Source organism: Dreissena polymorpha, chromosome 11 (genome assembly GCF_020536995.1).
Source record: "Dreissena polymorpha isolate Duluth1 chromosome 11, UMN_Dpol_1.0, whole genome shotgun sequence".
Classification (NCBI taxonomy): domain Eukaryota; kingdom Metazoa; phylum Mollusca; class Bivalvia; order Myida; family Dreissenidae; genus Dreissena; species Dreissena polymorpha.
In genome coordinates, this window is record NC_068365.1 from 60,164,358 (window position 1) to 60,188,160 (window position 23,803).

General features: G+C 37.0%; 1 long non-coding RNA gene across 1 annotated transcript; it reads left to right on the forward strand.

Annotated features, from left to right (window-relative positions):
• Positions 1-9,134: 9,134 nt before the first annotated feature.
• On the forward strand, positions 9,135-23,380 carry LOC127849581 (uncharacterized). Its single transcript, XR_008034930.1, has 3 exons — positions 9,135-9,192; positions 20,562-20,662; positions 23,262-23,380. It is a non-coding gene; the product is annotated as an uncharacterized LOC127849581 (long non-coding RNA).
• Positions 23,381-23,803: the final 423 nt, after the last annotated feature.

The window sequence follows — 23,803 nt, forward strand, 5'->3', positions numbered from 1 at the left end:
CGAATCTGATATGCTTTTGCTAAAGCATGTTGTCCATTTTGAATTTTTCAGTAAGACAGTAACAGAAATAATTTGACAAGACAATATTATTTAATGTGAAAATGGTGTGTCTGTCTTTATATTTCAGCAGTTTTTTTCACTCATTTCAAACTCAAATCAGTCTAATAAGACCAATCGCAGACGTATGCGAAATACTTTAACTGGACAGATTGCTATTGTAACTGAACAGAAGAACATTTCTAGTCATATTATGGAACCTGTAATTATAAAACCGTGAACAAATTGCAACCGAGCGAAAAGTAGCGTATAATAACGTACGACACACATCCCATCGTATCGAAGACTGTATCTCAGAGATATAACGAGTGGCAAACTGTTGCATTTATGGTTGATCGCAATGTAAAATATTGTTAAGTATGGTGAAATGTATAATATAATGGTGTAGAGTAGTGTGGTGTAGAGTAGTGTGGTGTAGAGTAGTGTGTTGTAGAGTAGTGTGGTGTAGAGTAGTGTGTTTTAGAGTAGTGTGATGTAGAGTAGTGTGGTGTAGAGTAGTGTGTTTTAGAGTAGTGTGATGTAGAGTAGTGTGGTGTAGAGTAGTGTGGTGTAGAGTAGTGTGGTGTACAGTAGTGTGGTGTAGAGAAGTGTGGTGTATAGTAGTGTGGTGTAGAGTAGTGTGGTGTAGAGTAGTGTGGTGTAGAGTAGTGTGGTGTAGAGTAGTGTGGTGTATAGTAGTTTGGTGTAGAGTGGCAGGATGTAGAGTGTTTTGGTTTATAGTGAAATGGCACAGAGTGGTGTGGTGTAGAATTATGTGGTTTGTGTACAATTATGTGGTGTGATGTAGATTAGTGTAGTGTAGAGTGTTATAGTGTGGTGTAGAGTGGTTTGGTGTAAAGTGGTGTGGTGTAGAGTGATGTGGCGTATAGTTGTGTGGTGTACAATGGTGTGGTGTACTGTGGTGTGGTGTTGAGAGGTCTGGTGGTGAGAAATGTTGTGGAGTTGTTTGGTGAAGAGTGGTGCGGTGTGGAGTGGTGTGGTGTAGGGTGGTGTTGTGTAGAGTGACGAAGTGTAGAGTAGTGTTGTGTTGAGTCGGGAGGTGTTGTGTAGAGTAGTGTTGCCTAGAATGGTGCGGTGTAGACTGGTGTGATGTAGAGTGGAGTGGTGAAGAGTGGTATGGTGTATAGTGGTGCAGTGTAAATGGTGCGGTGTTTAGTGGTGTGGTTTAGAGTGGTGCAGTGTCGAGTGGTGTTGTGTAAACTGGCGTGGTGTCGAGTAGTGTTGTGTAGAATGGTGCGATATAGAATGATGTAGTGTGGAAAGGTGTAGTGTAGAGTGGTGTGTTGTAGACTGGTATAGTGTAGAGTGGTGTTGTGTAGCGTGGTATTGTGAAAAGTGTTGTAGTGTAGAGTGATGTAGTGTAGAGTGATGTAGTGCAGAGTGGTGTGGTTTAGAATGTTGTTGTGTAGAGTGGTGTTGTGAAGAGTGGGGGTGTAGAGTGGTGTTTTGAAGAGTGATGTGGTGTAGAGTGGTGTAGTGTAGAGTGGTGTGGAGTAGAGTTATGTGATGGAGAGTGGAGTGGTGTAGTGTAGAGCGGAGTAAGGTAGAGTGATGTGGTGTATATTGGTTGGTGTAGAATGTATTGTAGTCAAAAGTTGTGGTGTGGTGTAGAGTAGTGTGGTGTAGAATGGTGTGGTGATATGTAGAGTAGTGCGGTGTAGAGTGTTGTGGTGTAGAGTTGTATGATGTAGAGTGATGTGGTGTAGAGTACTGTGGTGTATAATGGTGGTGGATTGGTTTAAAAGTGAATTGTGTAATGTGATGTGGTGTAGAGTGGTGTGGTGTATAGTGGTGTAGTTTAGATTGGTGTTGTGCATAGTGGTGAGGTGTAGAGTAGTGAAATATAGAGTGTAGTGTTGTGGTGTAGAGTTGTATGGTGTAGAGTGATATGGTGTAGAGTGGTGTGGTGAAGAATAGTGTGGTGTAGAGTGTGTGATGCAGGCTATATGGTGTAACATTGTGTTGTGTAGAGTAGTGTGGTGTGGAGTGCTGCAGCGTTGAGTTGTGTGGTGTGGTGTAGAGTGGTGTGTTTTGGAGTGATGTGGTATAGAGTTGTGCAGTGTAGAGTGGTGCAGTGTAGAGTAGTGTGGTGTAGAGTGGTGTAGTGTAGAGTATTCTGGTGGCATGTGGAGTTGTGTGGTGGTGACATGTATGGTGTAAAGTGGTGTGGTGTATAGTGGTGTGGTGTAGAGTGGTGTGATGTATGAAGGTGTATAGTGGTGTGGTGGGGGCTAGTGTTGTGGTGTGATTTTGACAGTTGTGATGTAGATAATTGGTGTATTCTGTTCAGGTTTACGTTCTTGTTCTTGTCAAATTTTATTCTTCCAGTCTGGTATAATCTAGTGCATTGCAGTCCAGTGCTTTTCAGTGCAGCCCTGTGCAATCCGTTGCAGTCCAGTGCAGCCAAGTCCATTATAGTGTAGCAGAGTGTAGTGCAGTGTATAATAGACTAGAATAGTTAAGTCAAGTCAAGTCTTTTCTAGTGTAGTTTTGTGTAGTTTAGTCCAGGTAAGCATAGTGTAGTCTAGTGTAAGTGTTGTATCGAGACAATACCGTTAGATGCGGTCTTCACTTGCATTATGTGTAAATGTGGTATCGAGACAATAAGGTAAGGTGGGGTCTTCACTTGCATTATGTGTAAATGTGGTATCGAGACAATAAGGTAAGGTGTGGTCGTCACTTGCATTATATGTAAATGTTGTATCGAGACAATTAGGTAAGGCGTGGTCTTCACTTTCATTATGTGTAAATGTGGTATCGAAACAACAAGGTAAGGTGTGGTCTTTACTTGCATTATGTGTAAATGTGGTATCGAAACAATAAGGTAAGGTGTGGTCGTCACTTGCATTATATGTAAATGTTGTATCGAGATAATTAGGTAAGGCGTGGTCTTCACTTTCATAACGTGTAAATGTGGTATCGAAACAATAAGGTAAGGTGTGGTCTTCACTTGCATTATGTGTAAATGTGGTATCGAGACAATAAGGTAACGTGTGGTCTTCACTTGCATTATGTGTAAATGTGGTATCGAAACAATAAGATAAGGTGTGGCCTTCACTTGCATTTTGTGTAAATGTGGTATCGAAACAATAAGGTAAGGTTTGGTCGTCACTTGCATTATATGTAAATGTTGTATCGAGATAATAAGGTAAGGTGTGGTCTTCACTTGCATTATGTGTAAATGTGGTATCGAAACAACAAGGTAAGGTGTGGTCTTTACTTTCATTATGTGTAAATGTGGTATAGAAACAATAAGGTAAGGTGTGGTCTTCACTTGCATTATGTGTAAATGTGGTATCGAAACAATTAGGTAAGGTGTGGTCTTCACTTGCATTATGTGTAAATGTGGTATCGAGACAATATGGTAAAGTGTGGTATTCACTTGCATTATGTGTAAATGTGGTATCGAAACAACAAGGTAAGGTGTGGTCTTCATTTGTATTATGTGTAAATGTGGTATCGAAACAATAAGATAAGGTGTGGTCTTCACTTGCATTAGGTGTAAATGTGGTTTCGAAACAATAAGGTAAGGTGTGGTCTTCACTTGCATTATGTGTTAATGTGGTATCGAGGCAATATGGTAAAGTGTGGTATTCACTTGCATTATGTGTTAAGGTGGTATCGAAACAATAAGGTAAGGTGTGTTCTTCACTTGCATTATTTGTAAATGTGGTATCGAAACAACAAGGTAAGGTGTGGTATTAACTTGCATTATGTGTAAATGTGGTATCAAAACAATAAGGTAAGGTGTGGTATTCACTTGCATAATGTGTAAATATGGTATCGAGACAATATGGTACAGTGTGCTATTCACTTGCATTATATATAAATGTTGTATCGAAACAATAAGGTAAGGTGTGGTCTTCACTTGCATTATGTGTAAATGTGGTATCGAAACAATAAGGTAAGGTGTGGTCTTCACTTGCATTACGTGTAAATGTGGAATCGGAACAATACGGTAAGGTGAGGTCTTTACGCGTTTTGTGTATAAGTGTGGTTTCCATAAAATATGGGAGGGTTAGATCTATGCATTGTGTTTAAGTGTGATATCGAGACGATAATGTAGAATGTGATCTTAACTGTTTATTACCCTACTGGTTATCATACCGGTCATCATAGTGGTCATTACTCTGGTCATCTTACTGGTCATCAATAAGTTCATATCCTTTTACATCAAACTGGTCATCAAACTGGTCATCAGTCTGATCATCACGATGGTCATTACTATGACAATCAACCTGGTTATCATACTGGTAATAATAATGATTATTTTCAGATCATCATACTGGTCATTATCCGGGTCCGCATACTGATCATAATACTTGCCTGTAATATGGTTGTTTCACTCTGGTCTTCATACTGAGCATCATACTGGTTATAAATATTGTCATCAATACGCTCATCACTCATCACAGTGGTACACTAGTTAGAATACTGGCCATCATTCTTCTCATTATACCGATAATCATACTGGTCATCAAACTGGTAAGAATAATGGTCTTCACTTTGGCCATCATCTTTCCGGTCATCATACTGGTCATCATACTTGTCTTTTATTTTGTCATGATATAGGTCATCATGCTGGTCATCACAATTGGCATCATACTGGTCATCATAAAGGTCAACACCATCTTCATCAACATGGTCACCACTCTGGTCATCACTTTGCTCCTTACTCTGGTCATCTCACTGGCCATCATTCAGGCCATTATTCTGGTCATCATACTGGTCATCGTACTGGTCATCATAATGGTCATCATACTGGTCATCATACTGGTCATTATACTGGTCACCATACTGGTCATTATACTTGTCATCATACTGGCCGTCGTACTGGTCATCGTACTGGTCATCATACTGGTCATCATACTTGACATCATACTGGCCATCGTACTGGTTATCGTACTGGTCATCATATTGGTAATCATACTGGACATCATACTGGTCATCGTACTGGTCATTGTACTGGTCATCATATTGGTCATCGTACTGGTCATCATACTGGTCATCATACTGGTCATCGTACTGGTCATCATACTGGTCATTATACTGGTCATCATACTGGTCATCGTACTGGTCATCATACTGGTAATTATACTGGTCATCGTACTGGTCATCATACTGGTCATCGTACTGGTCATTGTACTGGTCATCGTACTGGCCATCATATTGGTCATCGTACTGGTCATCGTACTGGTCATCAGACTGGTCATCATACTAGTCATTAATTGGTCATCGTACTAGTCATCATACTGGTCATCGTACTGGTCATCATACTGGTCATCATACTGTTCATCATACTGATCATCGTACTGGTCATCATACTGGTAATTATACTGGTCATCGTACTGGTCATCATACTGGTCATCATACTGGTCATCGTACTGGTCATTGTACTGGTCATCGTACTGGTCATCATATTGGTCATCGTACTGGTCATCGTACTGGTCATCAGACTGGTCATCTTACTAGTCATTAACTGGTAATCATACTGGTCATCATACTGGTCACCTATACTCTATATCATACCATATGATACACTGCTTTGCATTCAGTTGCATTGTGTTTATGTAAAATTTACAGAAACCAGAATATAACACGATATGATCTCCAGTTCAGGTAACATCCGGTTGAGTAGATATTTCGCATTACTCGTCTTGATTAGACTGACTTGAGTCCATGAAAGTAAACTGCTAAAACCATACAGGAAATATATAGGAAGACAAGTCCTATTAACAATACATCACATGCCCTTTCCAAAGTTATCATGTTACTGTCTTTAAAAGTTCAAATAGACCAGCATGTTATAGTAGAAGCAAAGCAGATTCGAAGAATCATATATATAACAAAATTAATATACGACACAAACTTCTCTTTTCACGACCATAATGATCATGTTGCATTATAAGGTATCGAATGCAGAAACTATATGATAAATGTGTTTTTTTCTATCAAAATGTGTTTGCATGTTCTTTTGATTTCGAATAAATGTCTGTTAGAAACGATTTTCTACAATGTTTCATCAACTAAACCTGCATGTAATTAAGGTCGCCGTGGTGTAATGGATATGGTGTCCGCCTTGCGACCGGGAGGTCACGGGTTCGATCCCCACCGTGGGAGCGTTCTTTCGATCTCCCCCAAAGACACCAAGTACTGGTTCTAGGCCCAGGAAACGGACTCGAGAGCGTTTATATAAGCCTAAGGCTTTCGACGCAATCGAGCTAAAATAAATAGGTTTAAACTAATTAAGCACTGCAACTCCATACACAAGTCATTTTACTGCAGGCCCGGTACGATGTGTATACCCTTTCTCCATTAGAAGCGAAGTGAAAATGGCGTTTGCAACCAGCATTAAACCGGAACAGCCTGCGAGTAACTCGCAGTCTGTTCAGGTTGTATGCTGTTTGCTGCTCATCAGTATCTTTAGGTTTGAAATGAAGCCTTTTAAACTCGATTCTAGTAAAGAAGATTTTAAAGTTATTAATTAGATTTTCTAAGGGACTACAAAAGCCTCAAAGTGCGTGTATAAGGGTGAAGGGTTGAGCATGAAATAAGACTAGAATTAAATATGGTTACATATAACAACATGTGATTCGTGTGTGATTCCGAGTAAAACTTGTCGAGATGGCCATTAAAAAGATGGTAGCAAACTCGTTATGAATCATAACTTAAAACAGTCGCAGTTCAATATGGGACCCTGAATGCATTAGTAATAAAATAAATTAAAACTTGCTTCTATAAACGAACTGTAACATGTGTTACTTGGTCACCTTACGCAAAACGATATGTCATATAAAACGTTTCAACTCTATCATTTAATTTCAAAGCGTTATATAAAATCGATTTTAAATAAACACAACAGCTTGCCAAATCAACAACATAAAATGACAATCCTAGTTCTGGGAAAACTGGGTATAATGCATGTGCGTAGAGTGTCATCCCAGACTGCACAGGCTAATCAGGGACGACATTTTACGCCTGTATGACATTTTTCTTTTAAATGAAGTCTCTTCTTAGCAAAAATCCAATTTAGGCGGAAAGTGTCGTCCCTGATTAGCCTGTGTGGACTGTACAGAATAATCTGGGACGATACTTTACGCACATGCATTATGCACAGTTTTCTCAGAACGCGACTCAAATAATAAGCGCTTAACACGAAAACAAAACATCACCAAGAACGGAGCATAATACAATGTTATGTCAAATCAACTGATTCCTATACAAACATGGGTTTGTTGTAATTTAGCAAAACGGTACAATATGTGTCAGACCTTTATCATTTATTCTTAAAACGATTGTTTTAGATTTAACACACAAAAATTGAATAAGCTTGAACTGTCTTTAAGGTAGCTGTTTTAAGAACAATTGCATACCCCTTTAAACGATACATTCACCTTATTCAGGTTCGCAATTGCGCCATAGAAAAAAGACTCAGCTAGATCATCCTAAATATACCTTGATACAGAATTGACATGCAAACGATGTTTCTCGGATGTATTAGGACTTGTCCTTTAATATGATTGTATGGCTATGTAAAAACAAACATATTGTTGGCAATTTGACGACTGGACCATGTGGAAGTCATCCCTTCAGCTCACAACCACCATCAACTCCTTTTATGTGCGCCAAAGTTTTATATGCGAATTTACATTTGTTTGATTACATTACAAATATCAGATGTTGTTCCGATGATCGATGGATCATGAATCATACGCATTTCCAAATCAAGAATCCATTGAGCATAACGGCATGCCGACTTTCCACGTAGAATCGTATATGGAAAGGCCTGTGCGAATAATGTATCAACTGTTTAAAAACCATTTAAATACTATTACTTTATATCTTTCTTGATTAATTACTGAGTTAATTCTCTTTGCTTAATGTTCAACTTGCGTAAGTAAAATATATACCTAAGTTTCAAAATATATACAATTAATATTAATATATAACTCACAGATGCAAATATGATGAAATTTTCAATACAAAGAGCTAATTAGCTATTTCATTTATATTTGCGGAGGAAATGACCTTTATTTTTTATTGTGTGAATCAAAACTACATCGTTATTGATCCAAAATTAAGGTAAACTGATGAAAATACATTGACATATTGAGTCTGGACGCTGTTTCTTCTTCGACTTATGTTAGTAACAGCTTATAATTTGGAGGCTACTTACTCAAAACAAAGTTCGATTAAACAACCTTCTGTAGCAATAATTAACGCGTTTCCCAAGTAAATATGGACCTATATAAATTGTATTATATACAATGCACGCATCAACTAAATTCAAAACGACATTAACAAATTTCGAAAGCCTTACTCTTTTTATCGAGCTGATTTACTGGCACATTCATTATAGTGGACTAATTTAATGACGTCATCAAAGAAATATATCCAGTTTATCCAGTTTAAAGACAATCGAGGGTATGGTAAACATGTCTCCAAAATTATTGTTGCTGGATATAAATTTGAGAGAGCAGTAGATTGAAGCTTGCATCTATTTAAAACAGTTAGTGTTTAATTATATATTTTAAAAGTGGATTTGAAATCTGATCACATTTATGATATTGCATGAACATGCAAATGTAAATGACATCGTTCATGCGTGTAAGGAGCGTTTTTTGCTGTTCGTGTTGTTCTGTTCAAACGCATAAGTCAAATGAAATACGTTAACTGAACACAGAACTATACTAAAATCCATTAAAAGGTTTTATAACTATCGGAGAGACAAAACTCTATAATATCTATCATCCCATTGCTTCCATTAAAAGGTCCAATACAGCTTGATTCGTGTTTTCCAATTATACTAATTGGAAGGGATCCTGAATGTGTTCGCACCATATGTGGTGTTTTAATGAGATAGTTACATCCATATTTGAATAAAATATATGATTAATAATCTCTGCAGCTGTTAGAAAATGATCAGTAGCTCCGATATCGTTCTACTTGAGAAGGCGGTTCCTAATGGGCCATTATTCGTTTACGGTAACATGACCGATTAGTTCGATTGGCTGCACAGCTATGGGCGTAACTGGTTATGTCATTCGACTATAAAATAGTGAGAGTTCTGTTGGTAACAAACACTTTGGTTCCGACACTCGAATAAGTGCCTGTGAAGCAATAGAAATTCTACATGTAAGTGTTGAACATTTTAATATCTTTGTGTCATTATATTATTGGTCGTGTTGAATGTTAACAGCGAGGCGCTCAAACTAAGCATGATGTGGATGCTCAATAAGTTTCTGGCTTGTGATGCATTTAATAATAAGACATGGTGTGTATTCTATTTAAATGATTAAGCAATACTACTACTACTACTACTAATAATAATAATAATAATAATTATTATTATTATTATTATTATTATTATAATAATAATAATAAAAAAATAAGAATAATATTTTTACAACAGTTTTTTATCAATGTACGTGTAAATTTGGTGTAAATTTGCATGTGCTGTTTGTGTTGTATTGGAGGCATTCGTTTAACCAGTGTAGAGTTGTTGTGGTTGGTGCTTACATTTTCATTTTTTGTGGTTGTATTGTTTGCTTCTTGTCATTACTTATACATTTGAAATTGTGAATAATAAGTTTGAAGTGCTGTTATTCCTCTATTGATTAAGCAATCACCAGAGAAAACTTTATATATTATCACGAAATTGCTAGTTACGCATTAAAAATAGCGTACTCCTGTGGCATATTTTTAGAGTGCTTTCTGTACAGACCACTTCTTGAAACTATTTTTGAAGAGATGTCGCCATAAATTAAGTTAATACAATTTAGATCTGACGTTTTGAACACAAAACAGGTATGATGGGAAACGAGCATATAGCAACAACTAGCACAATAATTTTGTACATGCAAACATATTCTTATATAAATAACACCTAAATTAAATTGCACAAATTTCAAGAATTTATGTTACTTATCATTCTATTGACTGTAAAAATGCATTTAACATCTTGCCCTAAAATACACATTCCATTTCAATTCATTATGATAAATGTCATTTTTATAGTTTGTATTTACGTCTCTCTCTCATTTTTTTTACGCGTCAATGCCTGGCTAAGCATTTATTTGTCAGTCAGCATTCCGCTGATACATTACTGGCATGTATGTGCCCCGACCCGGGATCGAAACGGAGACCTCTGGGTTTCAACGAAAGCGCCTTATCCACTGAGCTACGGAGGCACAATAGAGAATACTTTTTATTTACGATAATACTTGTAGCCTTTTAATAGCACACTGTATGTTTTCATAATCAAATAAACTGAAAAGTGTATATAGGCAATTTTTAATTGTCAATATGCAATATTGAAGTGATAGTTTATAACAGTTTTTTCTGTATTGTGCGATTACATTTCACACATGACCCTTTATGCCAAGTCCAAACATAAGTTAAACCAAGCTTGTATAGTATTGATTTGATTTGATTAGCAAAATTTCTTTAGTAGTACGTTATGTTTAGATTTGCGTCATTGAACAGTAATGTATATGTTATTTTCACGAAACTATCATTTTACACCAATATTTAAATATGTGTCATGTTCATATATGTACATCATTATCGGCCTAATTCGCCATACAGTGCTGATAGATTTGTTGATTTGTTGACACATGAAATGTGTCTTAAAATGTTTGTATTAATAATCTCTAATTATTTTTCTGAATCTTGTCTCCAGATTTCAGCAGAAAAGTGAAGAACCGAGGTTACTGATTGATAAAAAAGATTTATATTTGCTTTAGTTCGAAACGCAATATTGGTTTACAACAGATAAAGGTCGATGAAGCGCTCTATTACCTTGTTGTGATATAACAGTTTCCGTTATCAAATAAAGTAACATCACAGTATTTGAATGATGTGACGATTTCTAACGTGTCACCATATAGAGTAAAGTTAAAACTTGTTTGTCGATAACTTTTTTCGAAAATAACAAGTTTTATTTTGCTAATATTGATTTTCAGTATTTATCTATTTAAATAGTTTTCAGTGTCATTTGAGATTAGTTGGGCTGATGTGGGCGAAGTTGAAAACAGGATTTGAATATCGGCATAAGATAATAACGACAATTTTATATCGTTAATCGATATGATTCCTTCAATATAAAAATTAATATCTTCAATAGTTTCAATGATGTCATTAACGAACATCATGCATAGTATGCTTGAGCACGGGTCGTCTAGTTCAACACCAGAGTATATGAATTGATGTTTTCGGACATTTGATTGTTTAGCCTAACCGCTGATTTCACTGATGAATACATGGCTTTAGGTGCGGAAGCAATTTTAGATCTTATTTGTGAGGTTATTAAATTTAAATATTTTAATGAAAGATTTATTATCAAATAACATTTAGCATAATCAATAAAAATGCAATTTATCCCACTTTTACAGCGAATTCGGTTGATTAAAGCCCCATTGATTAAATATCATCTTAATCAACGGCAGGAAATGACGTCAATATTTCGACGAAATGACGTCATAAATCCAGCGAAATTATCCAGTCAAACTAATTTTGTTTAAATAAAAAGGTTTACAAAATAAAAAGTGGGATAAATAGAATAATAGATTAGTGTTGATTATAGATCAGGTTTATCATGCTCGGCACGAAAACGAAAAAGCACTAGCCAAGGCTCGTGCTTTTTGTTTTCTAAGCCTCGCATGATAAACCTGATCTATAATCAACACTAACCTATTATTCTCTATATAATTTTGACCAGATTTTATACCTTGTTGTTTATACTGTTACATATAAATTTACAGTCGACTGTATTTTCATCTCAGGTCAGTCACTTTAAAAGAATCTGAGAACAAATCTTTGATATAATATTATTAGCAGTTATTCCACGATAATTGTTTGCATTGCTCGGGTGTCCGCCTTTAAATATTGGTGAGATGAAACCCATTCCCCAGCTCACAGCATATTGCGCAGTATCAAAAATGTTATTGAATATAGTTGTGAGGTACGGTTTAATAGAATTATGTGCTCTTTTAATTAAATATTAATTAATTTAAATATTATCGGGTCCACTAGACTTGCAATTATTTGTTTGAAAACAGATTTCTGTCTTTATTTCTGTCTCATCACTGTACAAGTATATACAACAATAAAAGTATTCATATCAATTACAGTGCCAATCATATAATGGATTTATAAGAGACATAACAGTAGTCAAGAACACAATTACTATGCATCAGTTAAAAGTTAACCAAATATGTTAAAATTATAAAACATGGATTATAAAACAATAAAACAATATTGCATAAGTGGAATATTGAGACCTTTGATAGTTTCAATATAAAAATAATCTCATGAAACCTGTGTGTAGAATTTAAAAGTATTAGTTAAGATATTTACTTCCAGAGTGTCATGTTGGAATAATTTAAAGCAACAATCAAAGGTCCTATTCCCTTATTGTACAAAAATGTAGCTTGTTTATGTTATCTACAAATAATTGATAAAATCTAAAAACTAAAATGCCATATAGAATGTGTAACCTATCTATACAAATAAGCATTTCTGGTCATTAAAATATTGTAGCAGGCTTTGGCAGTATCTCTTATCAATAATTTGTTGGAGAATAAAACTACCATCTTTTCTATATCTGACATAGAGTTAAAATCAGTAATGGTATGACATTTTTCAAAAAGAGAGGTCCTGATATCAGAATAAAGTGGACAGTATAGCATAACATGAGTTTCTGATTCAACACAAGTTGTACAATTAGGGCAGAATCTATTTTCAACAGGCACATTAGCATAACGCCCAATTTCCAACATAATTGGGGCTACCCCACATCTAAATTTAGCAAAAGCAGAACGATGTCTATATGGTAATATCATCTTACAATACTCTTCTGTACAATATTCATTCTTGAATTGACAATAGGTTCTTAGCTTGTTTCTGCCATTCCCTCTTATTGCATTTGGTTGTAATACAGTATCTTTCCAATCACTTTTAAACTTACAGAACATAGCACTATCAACCTTGTCACTAAAAGTTTGTTTAGACACAGTAGCTGGATAAATACAGAATTCTTCAAGATTCAAATCTTTAAACATCATTTTCACACTGAACACCCAGTTCTTACACTTAACTCCAGCAGTATTAACAGTCCACTGAAAAACCTTCCTATTGACCCGGTTCATATTCATACTACCAAATCTATGCCACAAATTACAAACATGTTTGTACTGTTTAACTAGAGGTGGTTGCCATCCCATATCACCGGCTAATGCAGCTGATGGAGTATATTTACCAACACCCATAAAGAAGCATAGGGCCCTATTTTCAACAGCATTTATACATGCATATGTCCGTATGCCCCATATAGCTGATGCATATGAGATAACTGGCCACACTGTAGAATTGTACATCTTGCTATAAACTGCAAATGACATACCACCCATACTTTTATATCTAGCAATAAGTAAGCCAAGTGCTCTACTAGCACTCTGTGCAACAGATTTGGCAGAAATACTAAAGTCCAAATGTTCTGATAGTAATAAACCTAAATAGGAGTATTTGTCAACATAAGTTAATCCATGAACACCACATTTGAAGTTGAATTAAGATCTGGGCACAGAGTTTGGCCTGAAATGCACAATGTTACTTTTATTTGCATTGACCACCATACTATTCGAGGTACACCATTGGCTTAATACATCTAACATGCATTGCAAATCTTGCTCGTTTTCCGCAATCAACACAAGGTCATCTGCATAGCACAATATACAAACTGGCTCGTCTTCAATCAAAACACCTTTACCAACCGCCTTAATCTGCACAGATAAGTCATCAAGGAAGAGATTAAACAGCAACGGTGACAACGAACAACCTTGCCGTAAACCAGTGGTAACTGCAAACCAATCAGTATAATGGCTATTTATACGAACACAAGAGGAGACCGACGCATACAAGGATTTGATTGCATCTAACATTTTTGTTGGGACACCTATACTATTCAACCTCTGCCAGAGTAAATTCCGCTCAATACCGTCGTACGCACGTCTAAAATCAATAAATGAACAAAACGTAGATTTATGTAACTTCTTGCGAACATCTATAATATTGGTCAGTGCAGAGATATGATCTAAAGTGCTGCGCTTTTTGCGAAAGCCGTTCTGTTCATCCTCTATTTTATCATTAAGTTCTGACCAGCTTGACAGCCTATGGTTCAAAATACTTGCATACAATTTATACATAGTACAAGCCAAACTAATACCACGATATTGTAAAGGATCTCTCTTATCAGCAGTGCTCGACTTAGGGATAGGGTTTATGATATTCTTACCCCACATTGATGGGACCATACCAGTTTCATAACATACACAGAATAAAGAATGCAAAAAGGAGATAGACATGTCATTCTTAAGAACTTCATTAGGAATTTGGTCAATGCCCGTCGCTTTATTCAACTTGGCTCGGTCAATAGCTGCTTTCACCTCAAAAACTGAAAAAGGTCTATCCAACTCCTCATGGTACACATTATCAAAACTACTTGTATGCTGGCCGACATTTGAATTAACAGATTGATTCAAAAGATTTGCAAAGTCATTCTTCCATCTCAACAACACATCCTCCAATTTTGAAGAAACTGTCCCATTGTCTAACACAACTTCAAGAGGAATACCCTTCTTACGTTCCTGGCCAACACCACAAGTTCCAATAGTCTTCCAAAACTCTACATCATTATCAGAAGCTAAGTTAGATAATCTAGACTGTGTAGAAAACCAGTAATGTCTTTTGGCCTTTTGTACCGCTCTATCAAAAAACCTCCTAGACCTTATATAGTCAGTCTTAAGCTGAACTTTTAAATGTTTATTGTTACATCTTAACCATAACTTCTCTTTTTTGCACATATCTGACCATAGACTACTTAATTCATTACTCCACCATGGCTTACCAGACCTGCGCTTTCTTCTACAGGAATCATGAATAATCGTTTTGAACGGAAGTTTATCATACATTTCATCCCGTACAATACCACACCAATCTCCAAATGCCTGATCTATGTCTGATTGTGTTCTGTAACCCTGTTCAAGGTTAGAAATACAGTCGTTAATCTGACCTACCAGAACTTGGTTTAGCAGAAAATCATTAGGAATTCTGGAGCAATCAAATTTATCTGTACTTTGTACTGACCCAGTCTTATCTGTAGCAAATTCCAAGTCAGTGGATTCAATTTCCATAACCCATGTGAGAATAGAGTGGTCAGGGACACATGTTGGAGCAATACTATCCTGCAATTCAATACTGTTCATAACATCAACAACTGTATGCACATAGAACTGACTATATAATGACAAGTTTTCATAAGGTACTATGCAATAATCTACAACTGATTGACCCTTTACAGAAATTGACGTGTAATCATTATGGACTGTATTACGTCCATTTAACATGCAAAAATTGCAGTTAATTAAAAAATCAATAAAAAGATCTCCATATTTGTTTGTTTTAAAGTCTATCACATCTCTCTCAATATTATCAACACCTGCTATGAAGTCCTCCAAATCGCCACAACGACTATTAAAGTCTCCACAAATAAAAGGCAGACCTAGGTTTTGATATTCATATAAGTTTACAAGTATTGTGTCAAAAAAGGCAGTTGCATCTACATGCCTAGCAGAGTTTTCTGGAGGAAGATAACAAACACATGGTAAAAAGCAAAAGTTATCATTTTTGTGTACAAATTTCAGCCATAATATACCATCTGTGGAGTCATTTAAAATAGATACATCAAAAACATCTAGAACACTGTTGCGGACCAAAAACCCAACTCCACCAGAACCAGTTCTTGCATTCACATGAATATTTTTACGATTATTACCAAACCATGTATAATCAGAAACATCAATACTATTAAAGTTCTTTAAATGGGACTCAGCAATCCCAATTAAATCAAGGTTCAAATGCTTAATACATTGTTCACGTAAAATAAAATTGTCACTAGAGCTCGAACTGCTCCAACCATGAACATTCCAAAAGCCTGTTTTTAACTAATAATTGTCTCCTCCTCGTCTTCCTCTGTTCTGCTGTGCTCTTTGCCATCCCCGATCACTGTTGGTACCACGCCCAGAAGACCCACCGCGTCGAGGAGCACCACGAGGACCATTCCACCCAGTGTTGCGCTGTGAGCCATCACCCTGTGAATGACTAGTTCCTTGGTTCTGCCTGTCATCACTCAACATTGGCCTGTTTCGCACCACACGATTCCCTCGAACACTCACCCCCTCGGCATTCATTGCGCCAACTAAGGTTCTAAAGTTACTCATCATCAAACGCTCTTCTCGCGATTGATCGCACTGGATGTAAACATCAGAATAAGTTCTGCTTTCGTTCAGCTTTGACTTGTTTTTCAACACTTTCTGCCTATCTTCTTGTGACTGCATGGTAGCAATAACAACACCCGGCTTGGAACTGTTAGCACTTGTCTTTCTCTGTGTGTTGCATACTTGCACATTACATTTCATTACGTCTTTGAACATAGATATCACTTTACTGTTCAGATTTTCTCCCTCATGATAGGGAAGGCCACGAATTGCCAAATTCTTTGAGATATCCTGACCACCACTGGGTCCGCCAGCTGCAGCCGTGACTGAGGAACACTTTTCACTGACTTCTTGTAACTCTTCAGTAATTTTCTCCTTAAATGAGTCAAGTTGCTCTTGCACATTCGTCTTAATACGACCCAGCTCAATGTTAACTCTCTTGTCCAACAGTTGTGCAAATTTATGGGTCAACTTTTGCTCTATGGAACTTTCAAGTTGATCAATACGATTGTTTATCGAGACATTCATGGCACATATGTCAGTAGAGAGCTTTGATAATAGGGCCTTGAGATCAGAGTTAACTGGATGAAGTTCATTGGACACCGGCTCAGACAGGGAGCTCATTTTATCGCTAGAAGAACTTTCACAAGCAACATCCTCCTTTACCTTCTTCGCGGATCCATGAACTGGGGACGAGTGGTTTCGCTTCCTGTTCTGTTTGACAGGTGTGAACTCTGCTACTTGTGTGATGGACGGGCCCATGGTCGACTCGACATACTCATGTGACTCTTTAGTGTCTAAAGATGCCATACTGAAACAACTTCAGGTTTACACAGGTAGCTTATGGGCTATCGAACACTATAATGACAGCAGTTAAAACGGATACAGTGTGTAGAAGATAATAATCGACAATATCTGAGCCACGAAAACTGATGACACTTTCGGATTACCCGGTGCTCAGGTACAAAGTTCCCGTCCAAATGGTCCGCTTCTAGCAAACTGATTATATTTCTTCAATTACACAAACTACCATGCACAAATACCACTTTTTCCTTGATGCACAATGTCACATACCACTTACTGCCTATAATAAACTACTATATAACTTGTTAATCTGTAAGTTTTTCTTAAAATTTTCAATATTTTTCCCCGTCTTCAAAAAGCGCGTGCAGCTTCTAGGTTATCACTATATTTCCGACTCTGAAATTGGTCGGCCTTGACAGTCAATTGTATGATTTTCATTAATTCGCTTCGAAATGTGTCCAAAATTTAGTTCATTTGAATTTGTATTAACGTTGTTATAATCATCTCAATGTTTATTGTATTCTAATATAAACGATAATAAGCAAGTTCTTGATTATAAATCTTCTTCAATAAAAGTGTACCATAAGATGCAATATTTTCTATGTTATTCTCAATTTCTTCGAAAAAAAATTATCAAAATCTACATCTCTCAAGACTTTTGAATTCGTTGGTGCAATCTAAGTGCAACATATGTTCACATCTTTATCAAAATTTACATTTTTTATCCCTAATTTATTTTAACCATATAATGCCAGAATCATTCACTCTTATACTTGATATCTTATCTTTGAAAGAGTTTTTATAAAACAACAAAAATACCTCTGGCTTGTCAGCCTTTTTTAACTCCATTAGATATATCCATAAGCATGCGTGCTTTCACAGTTTGGGATGGTTATTTTTGCACTCTTTTTTGTTGGTCCATGTTACACTTAATACCTTAAGGACAAGTTGATTAATGTATTCCAGAAAGTCAATATCATTTAGTTTTTGCACAAGTCCATCAACCGTCCAAGAAATGATCTTTAACTTCTAATTATCCTAATTAGTTATCTCTATATATCAATACCAGTATGTGTTTTGTATTTTAGCAAGTCCATTCTCCCGACACTTCTTACACTTTTCAGCTTAAAAGCTTTTTTATTGTTTAAGGAATAAATGCATGTTACATTGTATATGTTAATGATATAGAGATTTATTAGAGATATTTAGTATGAGTAACATATGGAGGTCCAATGATTGGTACATCGATTTTGCCCATTTGCGTACCAAATATGCGTTCATGTCATTTGCTTGCTTATTTTTGTTAAAAATGTAATTTATAAAATATACTATATATTGGGAAGTGCTCTGTGAAAATGGGGTTTAATGCATGCGCGTAAAGTGTCGTCAAAGATTAGCCTGTGCAAACCGGACAGGCTTATCAGGGACGACATTGTCGCCTAAACTGGATTTTTGCTAAGAAGGGACTTTCTGTAAACGACAAGTACCATAAAACCGAAAAGTGTCGTCCCTGATTAGCCTTTGCGGACTACGCAGGCTAATCTGGAACGATACTATACGAACGTGAATTTAACCCCCTTTTCACAGGGCACGGTCCATATATTATAATATAGGTTGATGACTATTGATATCAAATCAAACATTTTCCTAAGCAATATCAGACTCGCCATATAGCACATCAAAAAGGCACCGATCATTTAATTAAGTATATTACTTAAGATAAATCTTTCTAATCATAGTGAAGGCGATTCACTACGAAAAACTATAGAACTAAAATATGTATTCATCAACTATTTTAATATATTACCAATATATGAGTATGAGTGAAATTGCAGCAAAGAATTCACAACAAATGGGGAAATAGCCTAAAGCGCAAACACATTAATTACGTCTTGTACATTTTAATAAGATATCACGAGGTTAGCAGATTACATAAAGTCATTTTTAAAGCATTCGAAAGCCAAATTGGCTTTTACTTCAGATTTAACCCATTTATGCCTAGCGTCCTGAAAAAAGGACATTGCAAACAGCGTAGACCCAGATGAGACGCGGCGTCTCATCTGGGTCTGCGCTGTTTGCTTAAAGGAATTTTTGTAAGAAATATTCTAAATATAGAAATTAATATACTAGACATCCCTAATTTTAGAAATAAATTGATCCAATTTAGAAGGATGGGAGAGTCCACTAGGCATAAATGGGTTAAGATTGTTCGAGAGCTTACCGACATTTCCAGTACTTCGCTGAGAGAAAACCCAAGATACTGCGTCGTGCACATATGAGTCGTGCTCTGAGAAACTGGGCATAATGCATGTGCGTAACGTGTCGTCCCAGATTAGCCTGTGCAGTCCGCGAAGGCTAATCAGGGACGACACTTTCCGCCTAAATTGGATTTTTGCTAAGAAGATACTTTGTTTAAACGAAAAATGTCATAAAATCGAAAAGTGTCGTCCCTGATTAGCCTGTGCGGACTGCACAGGCTAATCTGGGACGACACGTTACGCACATGCATTATGCCCGGTTTTCTCAGAACACGACTCATATTCTTCCTGAGACTCAGGTTTAAGTCAGACTCAATACTAGCCTAATCATCTTTGACCATCAACTTTCGCATGATGATCAACCTGATCTTAAAAATTGAGAGAAACTTAAAGTTGAGAAAAAAAGCTCACCTAAGTACGGTCGTTATTACCCAGGTCTTTCCAATGTATGGCTTATTTATTTTTAGTTTCAGAATTTATGTAAAACAACTACACGTGAAACTATTTGCATATAAACAATAATATCATCAATATTACTTTGGCGTGATTGGAGATGATGACGTCGAATAGTCGAATTGACGTCTCTACGTTTTAATTTTATATAAAATAAAAATGAAATCAAATATATAAGCCGTAAATTTCATATACCAATCCATCTGTATATTAATTCCACAAGTTAGTAGTTGCATGTGATAAATCAATAATTTATAATGTGTGTAAATTGATTAAATACGCTTTAGTTGAAATAAATACAATTCTTAATTATACTATTCAATAAACTTCAGTACCGCCTTGATAGAACCTACGTGCTCTCAACTTCGAATTCATTCATCTGTATTTGTATTTTCTAATGACTATTTTTGTTATTTAATTTTATGTTGTTATGCCTAGTTACGTGACAGAAAATAATGTGTGTATTTAAGCATGAAGAATATGTACGTTTGTCTGCCTGTCTGTCTGCCTGTCTGTCTGTCTGTCTGTCTGTCTGTCTGTCTGTCTGTCTGTCTGTCTGTCTGTCTGTCTGTCTGTCTGTCTGTCTGTCTGTCTGTCTGTCTGTCTATGTGCCTGTCTGTTACAGTGAATAGTTTTTTTTGTTCCGCGTGTCGCTCCGAAAATGAGACGCTTCGTGGGAAATGGCCCCGTCATTCTTTTTTGTGTACTATTACAGCTCAACCATGAACAAACTCGTCCTGGTGCTCCTGCTTGTAGGCTGCGTCGCTCTGCTGACTCTGCTGCCACAAGTTGCAACAGGTCTGCAAGAGACTAAAGGTGAGTTGTCGTCGCTCTGCTGACTCTGCTGCCACAAGTTGAAGGTGAGTTGTCGTCGCTCTGCTGACTCTGCTGCCACAAGTTGAAGGTGAGTTGTCGTCGCTCTGCTGACTCTGCCACAGGTTACTGAAGGTGAGTTGACGTCGCTCTGCTGACTCTGCCACAGGTTACTGAAGGTGAGTAGACGTCGCTCTGCTGACTCTGCAACAGGTTACTGAAGGTGAGTTGACGTCGCTCTGCTAACTCTGCAACAGGTTACTAAAGGTGAGTTGTCGTCGCTCTGCTGACTCCGCCACAGGTTACTGACGGTGAATTGACGTCGCTCTGCTGACTCCGCCACAGGTTACTGACGGTGAGTTGACTTCGCTCTGCTGACTCTGCAACAAGTTACTAAAGGTTAGTTGACGTCGCTCTGCTGGCTTTGCCACAGGTTACTGACGGTGAGTTGAAGTCGCTCTGATGACTCTGCCACAGGTTACTGACGGTGAGTTGACGTCGCTTTGCTTACTCTGCAACTGGTTAATAAAGGTGAGTTGAAGTCGCTCTGCTGACTCTGCAACAGGTTACTGAAGGTGAGTTGACGTCGCTCTGCTGACTCTGCCACAGGTTACTGTAGGTGAGTTGACGTCGCTCTGCTGACTCTTCCACAGGTTACTGTAGGTGAATTGACGTCGCTCTGCTGACTCCGCCACAGGTTACTGACGGTGAGTTGACTTCGCTCTGCTGACTCTGCAACAAGTTACTAAAGGTTAGTTGACGTCGCTCTGCTGGCTTTGCCACAGGTTACTGACGGTGAGTTGAAGTCGCTCTGATGACTCTGCCACAGGTTACTGACGGTGAGTTGACGTCGCTTTGCTTACTCTGCAACTGGTTAATAAAGGTGAGTTGACGTCGCTCTGCTGACTCTGCCACAGGTTACTGAAGGTAAGTTTACGTTACACAGGCTACTGAAGGTAAGTTGACGTATTTTTTTAAGTAATTTTTTAGCTAGGTAAATTGCATGGATACTTCGGTGTTGGCTTTTACAACAGTCATGGATGAAAGTTTTAAAAGCCTGGTAAAGTGCATGCTTAATTACAAGTTATTTGTTAACCGCATACAGTAAACAGGAATCGGGAAAAAAAATCAATTTAGTTAAACGCAATATATTGTAATGTCTTTGTTTTAGTTGAAAAATCCAATTACCATATATTACCATCCGGATTGCTGTTTATTGCAAAGCTTTGTTTCATATCATCGCGACGCCTAGAATCAAGGGTGCTCTTTGATCAGCAATACTATGGTGATGAAATGTTTCTTGCAGAACAATACTCGAAAATTTCCAACGGCAAGCGGTAATTAAAGGCGACGCCTGACATCTGAGTATTTTATTGTCGAACTATCGTGCTTATATTCGCAATGAAGAGCAGCATCAACAATTGAGTGTCGTCTTAAAGAGTCGGTTATCGTTGTAAAATGTCTTAACCCTTTGCATGCTGGGAAAGTTGTCGTCAGATAAAATGTCGTCTGCTGAATTTCTAAAATTAGTATTTTCTTCCATTTTTTTCAAAGAATGCTATCAGAATAGCAAACAGTTTGGATCCAGATGAGACGCCACGTTTTGTGGCGTCTCATCTGGATCAAAACTGTTTGCAAAGGTCTTCAAAATTCGGTTCCAGCACTGAAAGAGTTAAGTCATGTCGTTGCTTTGATTGTCATGTGTCGACCTCGCACGGCAACAGGCACCATTCAATTCGGCGCACAATACGACATTTTAAATGGCGAGCGATATTATATCGCAAATATTGTCGACTTAAGCCCATGGTACAAGACAAACGAATTCAAAATGACGCGCGACATTTCAAACTATGCACAATATTCTTTCGAAGTTGCTTGTGGCAGTTTTTTTTGCAAATAAGGCTCATAGTATCATCGGTAGTAAAATAATTAATGTACTTATTTATCCAATGTAATACCATGAAAAACGTTGGCTCCGGTTTCTTAAATAAGTGAATTTTTTTCCATAAAAGTTTATTTTTCGTTAAAATATGATAATTTATCATTCAAAATGATGTTTTCACTAATTAATATCATAGCCACACGCTAACCACCTGTGGTTGAACCCTACAAGAAAAATATCCGCACCATTACAACGATTCAGATAAAAAGTATCCTTTTAGCTATAAATTGTATCCATTAATGTTATATAAATGTCCTGAAAATAAGTCTGTGCAGTGTGAAATCACTTCCCTTTACTTACCGACTCCAAATACGGACCTCGTTCATACGCATGCGCACATAAAACAACTGTTTTGTTTACGTTCGATTGTAGAAAACTAACCCAGGGTGTATCAATAAATTTTACATGACATATCTGTTATTATTAACGAATAAATCCAAGAAAAAAACAACATATATTTCGTCCGAAAAATACTTTCGTACCAGTATAGATGCTTCGCACTTGTTATGGTGCACATGGGTGTTTCGACACAAAAAAATCTGATATAAAAATGATATTTCTTTACTTTACGTCGACATGCCTCTATGACTTACGAAACTTTCATTTTTTATATCCTGTTTCAGCGCCCCTCTGTATTTCGCTTTCTATATCCTGTTTCAGCGGAATGTTTTTGCGTGAGCCGCCCTTGTGAGTCTTATGAAAGAAATAGAGGCCCATGCCAATACGGGAGCCTGTGCTGCAGTGGTAGTACGAAAAAAAAAAGTTAAAAAGAGTTAGATAATGGCAAGTATTCATCATACCTTTATTTCCACATAGAATTTCTGCTCCTTTTACGGTATACGATGTTTTTCATAACGCAAATTATATGGTACAGCGTCCGTAAGGAATCGTCTTGTTCCTTCACCAGGAACGACGTTAGCTATCGCTCAAATTAACCCATTTATGCTTAATGGACTTTCCCATCCTTCTTAATTGGATCAATTTATTTTCAAAATTAGGGATGTCTAGTATTTATTTCTATATTTTTAAGATTTCTTATAGAAATTCCTTTAAGCAAACCGCGCAGACCATGATGAGACGCCGCATCATGCGGCGTCTCATCTGGGTCTACGCTGTTTGCCAAGGCCATTTTTCTAGACGCTATGCATAAATGGGTTAAACCTATAGCTTTCATGCAGAGATGTTGATTCGTTTGACACGTT